Source organism: Dama dama, chromosome 27, assembly GCF_033118175.1.
Source record: "Dama dama isolate Ldn47 chromosome 27, ASM3311817v1, whole genome shotgun sequence".
Taxonomy (NCBI): Eukaryota; Metazoa; Chordata; class Mammalia; order Artiodactyla; family Cervidae; genus Dama; species Dama dama.
The window spans coordinates 59020811-59027751 of record NC_083707.1 but is presented as its reverse complement, the minus strand read 5'-3'; positions in this window follow the sequence as shown (position 1 = coordinate 59027751).

The window sequence follows — 6941 nt, the reverse complement described above, 5'->3', positions numbered from 1 at the left end:
GCAACCCACCCCCATATTCTGGCCTGAAGAATTCCATAGACAGAGGAGCCCAGCAGGCTGCAGCCCATGAACTCACAGATCTGGGCACAACTTAGTGACTAAACCAGCAACACCCCTACAAGGGGCTCAGGCTCCATCCCTGGTCAGGGAACCGAGGTCCTGTGTGCTGTGAAGCACAACTCCCCCCCACCCCCAATTTTTAAATATAAATAAAAAGTAAATAAAAATAAAAACTTGATATGTTTTGTTAAGCTCTGACTTTGATATTTAAATATTTCATGGCCCAATACAAAATTCAAGTGTGATTGCCTTGCCTTTTGCTGACATCTGCTGGCACTTTCATGAAACTATACTTCTTGGCCTTTTTAATTTTTTTTTTTTTTAACTCCTGGAAAAAAGACAGCCAGGTGTCCACTCTCAGGCCTGACAGAGTAACTCCAGTAACCTATGTGTCTGTCCAAACAAAACTCAGCATTCTATCGATGAAGATGACAGGGAGGTCTACTCAGCGCTCCGCGATGACCTAGATGGAAGAAAATCCCCATAGAGGGGGTGTGAGTGTCCACACAGCTGACTCACTCTGCTGTAGACGCTAACACAGCATTGTAAAGCGACTATCCTCCAATCGCAATTAATTAAAACAAACAAAAAAGATGACAGGATCTATTCTCCTTATACCTCCAAGACCCTGAGGAATTCAAACTCACCTGTGACGATTTCAGTTTGGAATGAAAAATATTTGAACCAGAGCTGAGTTCACTGTCTCAGTTTTAAGTGATTCAATCTGAAAAAAAAGTTCAGAGACCACGATCTACTTGGCCAACTATCCTACCCCTGGGGGGGGACCCCAGGCCACCCTCTGAGTGAAGCAGGCAGGGAGCATCGCGGGCAAAATGCTTTGGCTTTGCGGCTGCGAGGGGCGGCGATGACGTTCTGAGAGGCCTGGTGATGAAGAGGGGAGGTAGAATACGGCAATTCCATGCTAGAGAGGATAGAAAGGTATGAACTGTGTTACACAGTGCAAAGAAAATGTAGCTGGAAAGATTACTCTGAAGTCTCGTTGCCTTTTTTCAAACGCAGGAGTGGCACGGATACAATGAGTGAATAACCATGTTGTCCACACCTTTTCCTACGGTCTAGTTCTGCCCTGTGCCTACTTACAGCTAACCAGATCAAATGACCACGTTGAGATCTGCCTGGAAGGCAGCAAGAGATCACTACTCTTATTTAAAAAAATGACTGAAGCAGAAGTATTGTTTCGTATCTTTTTTAAATCTCCCCTCTTTTTTGAATACTTCTATGTGTTTATTTATTTGGCTGTGCCGGGTCATAGGTTCTGCACGTAGGATCTAGTTCCACAACCAGGAATCAAACCGAAGCCCCCTGCATTGGGATCGCAGAGTCTTAGCCACTGGACCACCAGGGAAGTCCCACTAAATCCCCTCTTAACAGGCTTGTCTGGTCAGTAAGTAAAGCAGACGCTCTGGAGGTTAAGAGCGTGGAGAATTGATGGGCGGTGTCTTTGATTGCTCCCGCTCTATGGATTGGGAAAAAGAATGAACAAGTCAAAGTGACCTGTGACCTCACAGATCTGGCTAAGGTCTTCTTTTCCGTGCAAACTTGAAGCCCAGCCAGGCCCACTTTGCATTCTTTCTCTGTAGACATTTACTATTTTCCCACTGGGATGTTTGAATACATGGCCATTTGTCATAATTAGACGAGGAAGGACTTGGAAATGATAAACATTAAGAGCCAGTTAGTGCGCTACATTGATGATATTATCATAATTGCTCCTCTGAGAATTAAGGAGCAGGAGTTAAGAACTGTAGTCACCTGCTTGACAAACAGAGGCTGGCTGATAAATTCTGCTACAATTCAAAGCTCATTGAAATTCCTGGGAAATACGAGGGTTAGAGCAGCCCGGGACATTACCATTTGGTGGTTAAAGGCACAGACCTCTTCTGGTGGCTTTATTTTATTAATGAGAACACTGATCCTTGACATCTCAGGTATAGAGATAATTAAAGGCTGAAAAGGAAAAAAAAAAAAAAATAAAGGCTGAAAAGGGATGAAAATTCAAGTTTTCTGACTTTCAGTTCATATTTTCCAACTACTCCAAAAATGAGTTTCTAATTTGTCTAAATATGAAATATTTTAATCACATAGAAGATGATTTAATAAATTTCCATTCACCCATCATTCAGATAAACAAACCTTAATATTGTTTTTTCCATTTGCTTAATGGTCAAGAAATGTAATTGGCATCTTTACTGTACACAGCGCAGCAGTGTTCACTGCGGTCATCCATCAGACGTTATCTCCCTAGAGCTTACCGCGGGAAGTTTAGACATTTTACCACCTTCCTACAATAGTTACCAATGTCCCATGATACATAGGAGAATTATTGAGAGTAAATTCTAAGAGCTCCCGTCGAAAGTAGAAAAGTTTTCTTTCCTTTTCCCCTTTCTTTTTACTGTATCTACGTGAGATGATGGATGCTAGTAATCATTTCACGACGTGCATAAGTCAAGCCATCATGCTGTAAACCTTAGAGAAGGATATATGCCAATTATTTTTCAATAAAACTGGGAAAAAAAGAAACGTCAGTTTCTGTGTTTTGTTGAAATGCTATTTTGACCGTTTCCTGTGTCAAGAAGGAAGTTATTAGCCCTGAAATTGGTGTGTATCCTGCTCACCCGTATTTTCACTTCTCTGTTACATATAAATGAATTCTCACTTTCAGCTCCAGTCATCCAGTGAGACACTGATCTGCTCCTCTGCCACCACTTGTGTCTGAACTGCTTGAGCTTTGTGGAAAGCTCTGACATTCGGTAAAGGCAAGCTCTTCTCCCCACACTGATGCTTGTGCTCCCAGTGACTTAGGTGTTCATGGTTCCTTGTTCCATTATCAGAAGTTTGAGATCAGGCTATGAAGTTTTGAAAAATAAACACAAAACATCTGTTGAGAATTTGATTGAAACATCTTTGAATGTAAAGATTACTTAAGAGAGCCTTTCATTTTAAGACACTGATGAGTCTTCTTTAAGGTGAGCAAACACTGCTGAATACGATTTGATGGTATTTTATTTAAAATATACAACTCAGTGGTCACAAGAGTGTTTGGTATAAAATGTAGTTTTATTATACTATTCTATTTTGGTCTTACTAAAACAGTTAGAATACATGTATATTTGGGAGTTAGGGGTCTCTTTCTTTTCTTATTCTGTGATGAAATTATACTATCTGTTTCTTGAGGGTGTAAAAAACCCACCTACAAAAATACCAAGACCCGATGTACGTCTCCACTATAGATAGGGCAGCAAAGTTATTGTGTCAACTGATTTAATGTTTTCACTTTCTTCTATTTTTATACTTCTTCTTGAGAGTATTATGGTAATATGTTTTTCAAAATTATTAACATTAGTTTTGCTTTGAATTTTATTATTATTTTTTAAATCTCTATAGAATCTGTATTTGAGGCCTTGTTTCATCTTAAGTGTTAACATGTACTTCTATCCATTTATTGATTATTTTGCCAGAGGTTTGTTTTCTTTATTTAGAATATGGGCAGAATACATCATTTGGCGAGATAATTTCTTTTTTCAATACTAAACATATCAGCAGTATAGAAGTCAAGGATTTTTGGAGGTAAAAGTTTTCATGATGCTTATATGAAAAGTATATAATACTTATTTCATAATACTTATTTCTTTTATCAAAACCTCATATTGAAGCTTTGACCTTTAGACACAGGCTGATGACATACATTTCAGACTTCTCCATTTTAGATATATTCTTTATACCTTGAAAATAAAAGGATATTTTCCAAACTGCTCTTCTAACTATATTTAGTTGAAATTAAAAATTGGATTCACTCTTTTTTGGTTGCATGTTTTGTCTAGAGGAAAAAAAAAAATCCTGAGGCAACTTTACTTGTTGAATAAATTACAGAGAGAAGAGGAGTTGTTGCCACTTTCTTATTTTTTTTCCTCCTGTAGCCCACCAGGCTCCTCTGTCCATGGGATTCTCCAGGCAAGAATACTGGAGTGGATAGCTATTCCCTTCTGCGGGGGATCTTCCTGACCCAGGGATCAAACCCAGTCTCCTGAATTACAGGCAGATTCCTTATAGTCTGAGCCACCAGGGAGGCCAAACATCTATTCAAATAGCAGCGATCTTTCCGTGAATACATTAAACGCTCAGATAATGAGCTCTTTGGGTCAACTGGATACTTTCAGTTCAGTTCAATCACTCAGTTGTGTCCAACTCTGTGACCCCATGGACTGCAGCATACCAGGCCTCCCTGTCCATCACCAACTCTCGAAGTTTACTCAAACTCATGTCCATTGAGTCGGTGATGCCATCCAACCATCTCATCCTCTGTTGTTCCTTCTCCTCCCACCTTCAATCTTTCCCACTATCAGGGTATTTTCCAATGAGTCAGTTCTTTGCATCAGGTGGCCAAAGTGTTGGAGTTTCAGCTTCAAAATCAGTCCTTCCAATGAACATCCAAGTCTGATTTCCTTTAGGATGAACTGGTTGGATCTCCTTGCTGTCCAAGGGACTCTCAAGAGTCTTCTCCAACACCAAAATTCAAAAGTATCCATTCTTTGGCGCTCAGCTTTCTTTATAGTCCAACTCTCTCATCCATACAAGACTACTGGAAAAACCATAGCCTTGACTAGACAGACCTTTGTTGACAAAGTAATGTCTCTGCTTTTTAATATGCTGTCTAGGCTGGTCCTAACTTTTCTTCCAAGGAGTAAGTGTCTTTTAATTTCATGGCTGCAGTGATTTTGGAGCCCAAAAATAAAGTTTCTCACTGTTTCCACTGTTTCTCCATCTATTTGCCATAAAGTGATGGGACTGAATGCCATGATCTTTGTTTTCTGAATGTTGAGCTTTAAGCCAACTTTTTCACTCTCCTCTTTCACTTTCATTAAGAGGCTCATTAGTTCTTCTTCACTTTCTGCCATAAGGGTGGTATCATCTGCATATTGAGGTAATTGATATTTCTCCCAGCAATCTTGATTCCAAATTGTGCTTCATCCAGCCCAGCATTTCTCATGATATTTCATTAAATGTTGTGGTAGAGCAAAACATTGTGTACAATAAATGTGTACATTCATTCCCTCAAAAAACTAGCCAGTTTATTGATGGCTGTACAGAGAATAGAACTGAGTGATGTCAGACTTCTCTATTTAACTTTATTGGCTGATAAGCCAGAGACTCAACTATAACTGTTTATTAGAATCACTGGAGATGCTTTAAAAACTATTCTGATCACAATCCCAGAAGTTCTCATTTAATTTGTCTGGGTGGCTCCTTGCATTGTATCAAAAAAAAAAAAAAAAAAAAACACTCCCCCAGAGAAAACTGAGTTGAATGAACAGACAGGGTCATGACCCAGAGTTTAAAAACTACCAAAGGCAAAATAAGGTTCAAACACCTGAAGTGCTGAATTCCAGCCAAGTAATCTCTCTCTAATAGAACACTGTAGAAAACTGTGTTTTACTAAAAAATGAGAAAGAATGCCACCAAGTCCTTGTCAATATAATGCATGAAGAGTAATCAAATAATGTCACTATATTTTAAAAATTCTGGCTTTGCCTCCTCATGATACACACATGTATGGCCTTGGAATTCAACATACTAAAGTCTTGCTTAGGGCCTTCTATAATAATGAATGAATTAACTTTTGTTTTATATAATTGCTCCTGATTTTATGCCATTTTTATATGTGTGTGGTTTATGTGGAATCTGCTCTTTGCATTAAATTATTCTGTACCATTTTCCTCTGTACCATTTCTCTACAGAACTGGGAATAAGAAATGACACATGTTATACCATAGAGAAAAACAGTCCTAAATTTCACTATACTATAGTTATCTAAACCTTGGAGCATTACCTTTGTACAGTTAAGTCCATGACACAGCAATGTACTAGGCATCACTGCATACCTCTCATTTGTGAAGAACAGCGTCATCCTTGGCCCAGAAGAGGTCACTGTCCAGTGAGAGAGCCAGCATTGCCATATCAATGCCATGACATGTATTCAGTATTATACACGTCAGTAAACATATGTTAATTGCATTCTTACTGTTGTTCAGTCGATAAGTCATTTCTGACTCTTTGCCACCCCATGGACTGCAGCATGCTAGGCTTCCCTATCTTTCATTATCTCCCAGAATTTGCTCAAACTCATGTCCATTGAGTGATGCAAGCATCCAACCATCTCACCCTCTGTTACTCCTTTCTCTTGCTTCAACATTGCCCAGCATCAGGGTATTTTCCAATGAGTTGGTTCTTCACATGAGGTGGCCAAAGTATTGAGTTTCTAATATTCAGGGTTGATTTCCTTTAAGATTGGCTAGTTTGATCTTCTTGCTGTCTAAGAGACTCTCCAGAGTCTTCTCCAGCACCACAATTTGAAAGCATCAATTCTTCAGCACTCAGCCTTCTTTACTCATCCAACTCTCACATCCATACAAGACAACTGGAGGAGCCATTGCTTTGACTCTGTGTACCTTTGCTGGCAAATAGATGTCTCTGCTTTTTAATATGCTGTCTAGGTTTATCATAGCTTTTCTTCCAATTATATTCTTGACACTCAGATAATTGGTCTTGGTTACAAAATGGTATCTCTATAGGTCATCCTCATCTTTGTAGAGATAATTGTCTAATTGAATATAAAAAGTATCTATTATTGAAAGAAACATTATTTTAGAAAAAAAATCTTATAAACAAGGATATATATGTAAAGACAGAATTAAGATTCATAGCTTGGTTGATTATCTCCCCAGGCCAGTTGAGCAAGAACTTTCTCTTCTGCTGCAGATGAACAAGCATCCAGAAAGCCATCAGGCTGGTAATAATTGTACACTGAGGACAGTCGTAGTCATCAATGGAGAATACTGTGGAAATGTATGTAGTCCGGGGAG